Source organism: Rhincodon typus, chromosome 4 (assembly GCF_021869965.1).
Source record: "Rhincodon typus isolate 14 chromosome 4, sRhiTyp1.1, whole genome shotgun sequence".
Taxonomy (NCBI): domain Eukaryota; kingdom Metazoa; phylum Chordata; class Chondrichthyes; order Orectolobiformes; family Rhincodontidae; genus Rhincodon; species Rhincodon typus.
Genome location: NC_063335.1, coordinates 26,635,316 through 26,645,302, shown reverse-complemented (window position 1 = coordinate 26,645,302; position 9,987 = coordinate 26,635,316).

The following is a 9,987-nucleotide window of genomic DNA, read 5'->3' as shown; positions in this document are numbered from 1 at the left end:
TCAATTCCAATTAAATTTCTTCTCAATTATGACTTCTCGCTTACACTGTTCAATGTCGATATGCCAATATTTCAAAATAGATAATCAGAACTTGGTTCTTGTGCTGGTAATTGAAAGTTTCTTTAAACCAGTTGGTATAGTTATGGAAGCCCTGTCATTGCAATTCTGCTTGTCATTATTTTATTTTTCACATGTATCCCTTTTCTCCACCTGAATTTTGGCCTGTTCAATTCTGATGTGGGACTACACATGGCTAGTCCCTATTTAATTTATACATTTGCTGCCATTTGACATTTGGAACATTAGGTAATGCCTTGCTCCCCTCCAATGAGGTTACCTTCTGTAACTGCCTTCAACAAATCAATTAAACATTTTTTATTTCCCAACACCAGGTGGATATTTTTTGATTGTCCCATTCTTGGATTTTTGATCATCCTTTTCACTTGGTTGGATTGTCTTTTTGGAACAGTTCCCTTTGTTGTGGATTGAATGTAATTCAGCAAAGGGGAACTGAGGGTTAGTGATTACATTAATGGACCAGTAATCCAGAGACCTGGGCTACTGATCCATGACATAAGTACAAATTCTATCACAGCGAAAGGAGAATTTAATATCAGTTAATTACACAAATCTGAAATTAAAGCCAGTAATAGCAACCATGAAACAGCTGGGTTTTTTTTTATAAAATCATCTTGAAATCCCTACAGTGCAGATAGAGGCCATTCAGCCTATTGAGTCTGCGCAGACCCTCCGAAGAGCATCCTACCCAGACCCATTCCTCGCCATAACCCTGCATGGGGTTTTACCATGGTTAGCCCACCTAGCCTGCACATCCTTGGACACTATGGACAATTTTTTAATCATGGCCAATCCACCTTACCTGCACATCTTTGGACTATGGGAGGAAACCAAAGTATCTAGTGGAAACCCACGCAGTCAAGGGGAGAATGTGCAAATTCCACACAGACAGTCACTCAAGGCTGGGATCAAAACCAGGTCCCTAGCACTGAGTAGCAGTCATGCTAACCACTGAGCCACCGTACTGCCCTATGGTTTGGCCTATATGTGACTCCAAATTTACATGTAATGTGTTTAGCCCAACAGGTCACTAAATTATTCAAGACAACCACCTTCTCAAGGGCAATTAACAAAGGGTAATAATAAATATTGGCCTTGTCAGTGATCCCTAAAGCCCATGAATAGACATTAACAACCAATTTAATAATTTCATTGGGAAGTGAAGTTAATCCGCCAAATCATTTAAACTCCATTTGCCTCACTAGAAGGAATCCAGCAAATTTGTGAAATAATGAAAAACTGAAAGAACTGTGGATGCTGGAAATCAGAACCAAAAACAAAAACAGAAATTGCGGAAAAAATCAGAGTTAACATTTTGGGTCCAGTGACCCTTTTTCAGAACCCAGAAAGGTCGCTGGACCCAAAATGTTAACAATGATTTCTCTCCACAGATGCTGCCAGACCTGCTGAGTTTTTCCAGCAATTTCTGTTTTTGTTTCTATGAAATAATGATGTGTCAGTAGAATGTAGCAAATAAGTGAATGGAGTTCAGTGAAGTTCTTCCTTTCATGCTTTTTTTCTGTATCTCCCACAAATATTTCTTACACCAATACCCATTAAACTTACACCATCTACATCATTACCTGCTCTTCCTAATTCCTCATTTACCCCAATCCCCAAATTCTGTTTTATGCAAAGGAGTATACCTTTTCAGTAATCACTCCTTTTACCCCTCTTCCGTTGAAATGATCACTCCTGTGGATGTTGGTTCATGTGAAATTTTCAAGACAAAGATTGATAAATCTTTGTTAATTGAGAATATCAATGGATATAAAACAAGAGTGCCAAATGGACTTAAAGTATAACTAAGATACGATGTATTGGAACAGTGGAAGAGGCTTGAGTTACTTAATTTGCCTACTCCAGTTCCTATGCTTCTACTTACAATTCACCCTCACTTCACAACACCTCTATATTTCTTTGTTAGAAAATTCTCCACTTCAAAAATTCTTTGAGAAATCCCCTGTTGTCCATCACTGCTCCCAATCCTATGAAACTGCTCACTACGTGAAAATATATCTTACTTCTCCAATCTCTGAACTATTCTCAACCTGTTTCACAATAAACATATTCTCTTATTTACTTTTAGCAACACCACATTATTTCTACTTCCTTATAGAACAATGGGCCCTCTAATGTTCTGAAATCAAAATTATCCTTTTGTTCCGTGTAATTATTTTAATGGTTCATATTAATTCATTTTACTTCATATTCTCCTTTTCATAAATTCTACATCTATGTAAAAAATTAATTCCATTTTAGTTGATTGATGGGTCCATGGCAGCATGGATTACAAATTGGCAAAAAGGTGGGAAATAGAGAGTAAGTATAGAATCCCAATGGTGTGGAAAGAGGCCAAGGGTCTGCACTGATCCTCTGCAGGGCATTCCACCCAGTTCCAGACCTCACCCTATCCCTGTAACCCCATATTTAGCATGGCCAATCCACCTAATCTGCACATTTTTGGACAGTGGGAAGAAACTGGAGCATCAGGTGGAAACCCACACAGGCATGGGGAGAACATGCAAATTCCACGCAATCACTCAAAGCTGGAATCAAACCTGGGTCCCTGGTGCTGTGAGGCAGCAGTGTTAACCACAGAACCATCATGCCACCCTATAGATAGGCATTTTTCAGACTGGAAATGAGTTGTAAGTGGTGTTCCCCAGGGATTGGTATTGGAACCTTCGCTTTTTCTGATTTATATAAATGACTTGGAGATGGGTGCTGAGGACAAAATCTCTAAATTTGCAGGTGATAGTAAGCTTTGGAGAATAGTGAACTGTGAGGATGATGCTAAATGACTTTAAAGGGACATTGACAAGTTGGCCAAATGGGCAGACATGTGGCAAATGAATTTCAATGCAAAGAAATGTGAGGTAATGCATGTTGGTAGAAGAAACACAGATGATACAGGTTTAATATTACAATCTTGAGGGACATAGAGGAGGAACGGGGCCTCAGTGTTCATAATTCTCTGAAGGTGGCCAGACAAGTTGAAACAGTTCTTAGAAGGCTTATAGAATCCTTGGGTTTATAAACAGAGGCATAAAGTACAAAAGCAAGAAACTGATGTGACACCTGTATTAATTATTGGTCAGACTGCATTTGGTGTATTGTATTCAGTTCTGGGCACCTTATTTAAGGAAGGATATCAAATCCCTGGAGAGTGTTTAAAGAGTTTTACTTGAATGATACCAGGAATGAAGGATTTCATATACAGAGAAGGATTAGAGAAATTGGGCTAATTCTCCTTGGAACAGAGAAGATTAAGAGGTGACCTTGTTGAGGTATTCAAAATAAAACAATTTTGACAGGGTAAAGAAGGATATTCTGTTTCCACTTGTTGGTATGTCAGTAACTAGGGGTCACAATTTTAAGATTGTCAGCAAGAGAGCTCGGAGTGAGATGAGGAGAAACTTCTTTACTCAGAGAGGTGTTAGGATTGGGAATATACTGCCTGGGAGAGTGGTGCTGGTGGATTCCATCGGCGGTTTCCAAAGAGAGCTGGGTATATATTTGAAAATGACGAATTTAAAGGGCTATGGAGATTGGACTGGAGAGTGGGGCTAGCTTTGAGGAGCTGGTATTGACACAATGGGCTGAATGGCCTCCTTCTGTACTGTAAAATTCTATGATTATTTTCAATTCACTAAATGAATTTAATTTGAATATTTATATAAGCTTCATACAATACATGGAGCAAATACTCATAAGAAATGGGGAAATATCCCAGCACAGGTGCTGAAGTGTATGAAGCTTGGACCTCTGCTCCAGTTCTGCCAGAGTTTGTAAGGTCTGGAGGTTTTTAATTTTGATGGTTAATGTCAACCATTTGTACCACTAGGGACGTACCTTGGACATCCAGCTGCTGAGGCATTTTCAATGGACCAGTAGCAAACCAGTTACATGTTGATAAGCCTCCCTCTCAGAAAGAGCTTATGTGTTCCTCCTGTGCCCCCTTTGGAACACCCTGCCATGGCATTCCTCCTATCCAGAGTGCAGTCGCTATGTATTCCATTGCCTTTGTAAGGGTTAGACCGGTCGTCCTTGTGATATGAAACATGAAAATTCTGATATCAGACTTGTAACACAATGGTTGTTTATTTTCCAACACTTCTAAGTTTCCAGGAAGTTACAACCCAACTTTAGTGGAAGGCCAATGCAATGTTAACATAAAAGTGTTTAGGAATGGATAAAAAGAAACAAATGGAAGTGAAATTAAAATAATTCAGATTTCTCTGATAAACAAACTGGCTTGGCATTCTAAATGGGTTCCTCCTATTTTTTATATTCCTCAATATTTTTGTGTATGTTTCTAGACTACTGGGCATTTCTCACAATGAGTCAGAGGCCCAGGGATCTTCTCCCATGCCCTTACCCAACCTCCACACACCTGGCCTTGTGATCATATGGACTGTTACCACAACTAACCCACTGTCATAGAATCCCTACAGTGTGGAAACAGGCCCTTTGGCCCAACCAGTCCACACTGAACCTCAAAGCATCCCACCCAGCTATAACCCACCTAATCTACACATCCCTGAACACTATGGGCAATTTAGCATAGCCAATCCACCTAACCTGCACATCTTTGGACTGTGGGAGGAAACCGGAGCACCCGGAGGAAACCCACACAGACACAGGGAGAATGTGCAAACTCCACACAGGCAGTCGCCTGAGGGTGGAATCGAACCCAGGTCCCTGGTGATGTGAGACAGCAGTGCTAACCACTGAGCCACCGTGCCGCCCAAGCCATGCCGTGTCAGCCATGAATATCCCCATTTGTAGCAACTGATTCTCCAAGGCTGACCTACACCCATTCCTTTGTCGGTCCAACTGTTGTTCTCCCCCTCTGCCTCTAACTCCACCCATCATTTACTCCTACCCCCTCCACTCACCCCATCTTCGCCATAAATACTAACATTTTTTCCTGGCTACAATGAGTTCTGAAGAAGACTCACTGGATTCGAGACATTAGCCCTGCTTTCTCTCCACGGATGCTGCCAGACCTGCTGAGTTTTCCCAGCAATTTGTTTTCGTTTCTGATTTCCAGCATTTACAGGTTTTTTTTGTTTAACATGTATTACAAATCCTGGGCACAAGCAATCCTAGCCATGATGTTGATTGATACAAATTAATCCCAGTATCCTTTGTGAAGCAGAAGCGATCACAGGTGACCTGTAAACAGCGGCCCATGATACTCAAACATGTTCTAAGGTCCTGTAGACTGCGCAAAGGGATGAAGCTCCTTTCCTCACATTGAGTATGCTGTTACATGCATTGCTGCCTTTTTTGGTTCATGTGTTGGTGAGGACAAGATCTCAGTGATCCTATCAGAATTACAATATTCTGCTGCTTGTGCAACATACACCTGTAAAAGGTCTACTATGTAATAGTTATATGTAGGGGCCTCCCCAGTCTCCCTTGTTGGAGTCTCCATGTGCCACTGTACTGTGGTAAATACAGCAAACTTTGACTGACACCTCGCGAACCTGCATTCTTGATAAACTGGCAAAAATTATCTGCCTCAAATACTATGAAGTTTATTATACTTTTCTGTCCAATTGTTATAGTTTTTAAATGTATTTACCTCAATGTAAATATACCAACAGTTAATATCAACAAAAATATCAACAGTTGATTCAATTTCGAGTCAATTTCTTCTCAAATACTATGAAGTCCAAGTAGTCAGTTGAAAGTGCGGGTGAGAAGGCTTTCAGCCAGTAAGTTTTATTTAAGGCAAAGTTGCATTATTATTTAAGAGATTTATGCTGTATACTCCCTGCATTACATTTCTATTACTTAGTGTGTGTTTTTACATTGATTATGTGGACCTCTTGATCAACGGCAATATTTGATCGATCAGCATGTTCCTGGTCTCATTGAGTCATGCAGCACAGAAACAGACCCTTTGGTCCAACTCATCCGCACTGACCAGACATCCCAATCTGACCTAGTCCCATTTGCCAACATTTGGCCCATATCCATTTAAATCCTTCCTGTTAATATACCTATCCAGATGCCTTTTAAATGTTGTAATTGTACCCGTCTCCACAACTTCAGGTGTTGGTTAATACAAACTGGCTGCTCAGGAGGCACTTGGTTTCTGAAATTCCCAACTTGGGTCATTGGAACCATCACAATGGATCCAGTCACAGCAGATGTTATTGTCATTGCGGCTGATGCATCAGGAGGGCACAGAGAAATTACAGAGGAACGCATGCTTCTGCAAACCCAGGATTAACAGGAACCCCCAGTGTCTGCTAAACAACATCCAAATAAACAGTTGCAGCAGAAGATCCTGTCAGGATGCAGAGGAGGTGCAGGAGGCCCAGAGTTGAATGTCCTCAATGCCATTTCCTCCAGATGAGCGAGGCACAATGGCGCCACCAAATGAGGATGTCTCAGGACACTGTTATAGAAATGTGTCATCTGCTGGAGCACTTCTGTTGCAGGACTGTATGGACAATGGGGTTGAGAGCACAGTGTCATAATGCAGCAGACATCTTTAACCGGAAAGATTTTCATTCTGTCAATAGACAATTCTGTAATCATCGCTACTATATCTTAGAAGCCTGTATCCTTAATAACTCTCAGGTTCTGGCTTCATTCCAAAGGCTGAATGCGTTACGAGAATGGCTGCTGGGAGATAAGGGCTCCCCTTCCCCAACCATGCCTAATGATTCTGTAGCACAACCCTTGTGATGCTCAGCATAGATACATTGCCATCCCATTCTTCCACTGAGGTAATCGTGGGCTGCCGACAGGGTTTTTCATGAGGAGACTTGATGCTTGGATAGTTTGGGCTGGGGGCACTTGCAATAAATTATAGACAAGAGTGTTTCAGAGAGTGTAGGAACTGCAGAAGCTGGAGAATCTGAGATAACAAAGCATAGAGCTGGATGAACACAGCAGGCCAAGCAGCATCAGAGGAGCAGGAAGGCTGACGTTTCGGGCCTAAACCCTTCTTCAGAAATGCGGGAGGAGAAGGGGGTTCTGAAATAAATAGGGATAGAGGGGGACGCGGATAGAAGATGGATAGAGGAGAAAATAGGTGGAGAAGAGACAGACAGGTCAAAGAGGCGGGGATGGAGCCAGTAAAGGTGAGTGCAGGTGGGGAGTTAGGGAGGAGATAGGTCAGTCCAGGGAGGACAGACAGGTCACGTGGGCAGGATGAGCTTAGTAGGTAGGAGATGGGGGTGGGGCTTGAGGTGGGAGGAGGGGATAGGTGGGAGGATGGACAGGTTAGGGAGGCGGGGATGAGCTGGGCTGGTTTTGGGATGCGGTAGGGGGAGGGGAGATTTTGAAGCTTGTGAAGTCCACATTGATACCATTGGGCTGCAGGGTTCCCAAGCGGAATATGAGTTCCTGTTCCTGCAATCTTTGGGTGGCATCGTTGTGGCACTGGAGGAGGCCCAGGATGGACATGTCATCTGAGGAATGGGAGGGGGAGTTGAAATGGTTCGCGACTGGGAGGTGCAGTTGTTTAGTGCGAACCGAGCGTAGGTGCTCTGCAAAGCGGTCCCCAAGCCTCCGCTTGGTTTCCCAGATGTAGAGGGGACCACAATGGGAACAGTGGATGCAGTATACCACATTAGCAGATGTGCAGGTGAACATCTGCTTGATGTGGAAAGTCTTCTTGGGGCCTGGGATGGGGGGTGAGGGTGGAGGTGTAGGGGCAGGTGTAGCACTTCCTGCGGTTGCAGGGAAAAGTGCCTGGTGTGGTGGGGCTGGAGGGGAGTGTGGAGCGGACAAGGGAGTCCCGGACAGAGTGGTCCCTCCAGAAAGCAGATAAGGGTGGGGTGGGAAAAATGTCTTTGGTGATGGGGTTGGATTGCAGATGGTGGAAGCGTTGGAGGATGATGCGTTGGATCCGGAGGTTGGTGGGGTGGTACGTGAGGACGAGGAGGATTCTGTTTTGGTTGTTATTGCGGGGAGGGGGTGTGAGGGATGAGTTGCGGGAAATGCGGGAGACACGGTCGAGGGCGTTGTCGACCACTGAGGAGGGGAAGTTGCGGTCCTTGAAAAACGAGGACATCTGAGATGTATGGGAATGGAATGCCTCATCCTGGGAGCAGATGCAGTGGAGGCGAAGGAATTGGGAATAGGGGATGGCATTTTTGCAGGAAGGTGGGTAGGAGGAGGTGTATTCTAGGTAGCTGTGGGAGTCGGTGGGCTAGAAATGGATATCGGTTTCTAGGTGATTGCCAGAGATGGAAACAGAGAGGTCCAGGAAGGAGAGAGAGGTATTAGAGATGGTCCAGGTGAACTTAAGGTTCGGGTGGAAGGTGTTGGTGAAGTGGATGAACTGTTCAAGCTCCTCGTGGGAGCTATCTCCTGACCTATCTCCTCCCTAACTCCCCGCCTACACTCACCTTTACTGGTTCCATCCCCGCCTCTTTGACCTGTCTGTCTCCTCTTCACCTATCTTCTCCTCTATCCATTTTCTATCCGCCTCCCCCTCTCTCCCTATTTATTTCAGAACCTCCTTCCCCTCCCCCAATTCTGAAGAAGGGTCTAGGCCCGAAACGTCAGCCTTGCTGCTCCTCTGATGCTGCTTGGCCTGCTGTGTTCACATAGACAGTGCACAACTGGAGCAGGCAAAGAGGGGACATGATGGATGCTGAAGAGCTGGGAGGGTGGCAACCATTTTCTGAGGAGGAACATGAGGCATTTGAGCAGGAAGAACATTGCCTTCAGCATGATAAAGTGGAGCAATGTTAAGTGCAACAATTGAGGCAGGATTTAATTGATACACACTTCCAATAAACATGAGTTGGGTGAATTGACTGCAAATTTAAAGGCAAATACCGAACTTTTTTGTTTTTTTTGTTTTTCTTGTTGTGCATTAAAGTTAATGTTAACAACTGTTTTAAGACTTTACAACATGTGATGCTCCCATATACAACAATTTGTTGCTACTACCTAGACAGGTCGTACCATTGAGGTTATTAATTAATCTTGTCACATTACATAATATGAACTTTCATATAACTTTTTCTCTGGTCACTTTCAAAATGTACTGCTCTAAGAAACTATTTCAAAAGCATTCTATGATTTCCTCACCCAGGAAGATTTGATTTTTCCAGTTTATATAAAGATTAAAGTCACCCATAATAATTGACGTCCCTTTATCACTTTGTACCCAATATTCCTTCTTGTATACTTTGTCCCATATTGTGGCCTTTGTGGATGACTCCCACTCATGACTTTTTTCCCCGTGCTATTCTTCATCTCCACCAAACCAATTCTGCACCCCGATCTCCTAAACCAAGATAATCTCTAACTATTGCACAAATGCCATTAACAGATTTACCCTTCCACCTTTACCTAGCTTCCCGTGAGCCTTGGTGTGAGATGTGTTCAATGGTAGAGTTACAGTGGGTGTGAGGTAGCAAAGAGAAGATGGTGGCACTCATTCTTGTGGACTTCTTCCTGCATTACTATACATTTTTCTGGCCTGTGGGAATGGCATTTGAGCAAGCTGGTATGGTCTGGTGCCATGGTCTCCTCTTTCAGTCCAGGAAAAAGAAGATGGTTCTCCTCTCCAACACCCCATACACCTTATGTTCCTGCCCATAAACCACGATGCCAAATTGGCTCCGTTGGACATCTTCCTTGCAACTCCTGAGACTCACAAACTGTGAAGGGCAATTCTTGGCTTGTAGCATTTGAAATGGAGCTCAGTTGGAGTTTAAATAGGCACTTCCACTACTGCTGAGTGCAAGATGGCATGACAGCAGTGCCACAGGGCATGGTACATACTAAGAGATAGCAGAAACTGCAGATGTTGGAGAATCTGAGATAACAAGGTGTTGAGCTGGATTAATACAGCAGGCCAAGCAGCATCTGAGGAGCAGGAAAGCTGACTTTCGGGCCTAGACCTTCTGAAGAAGGGTCTAGGCC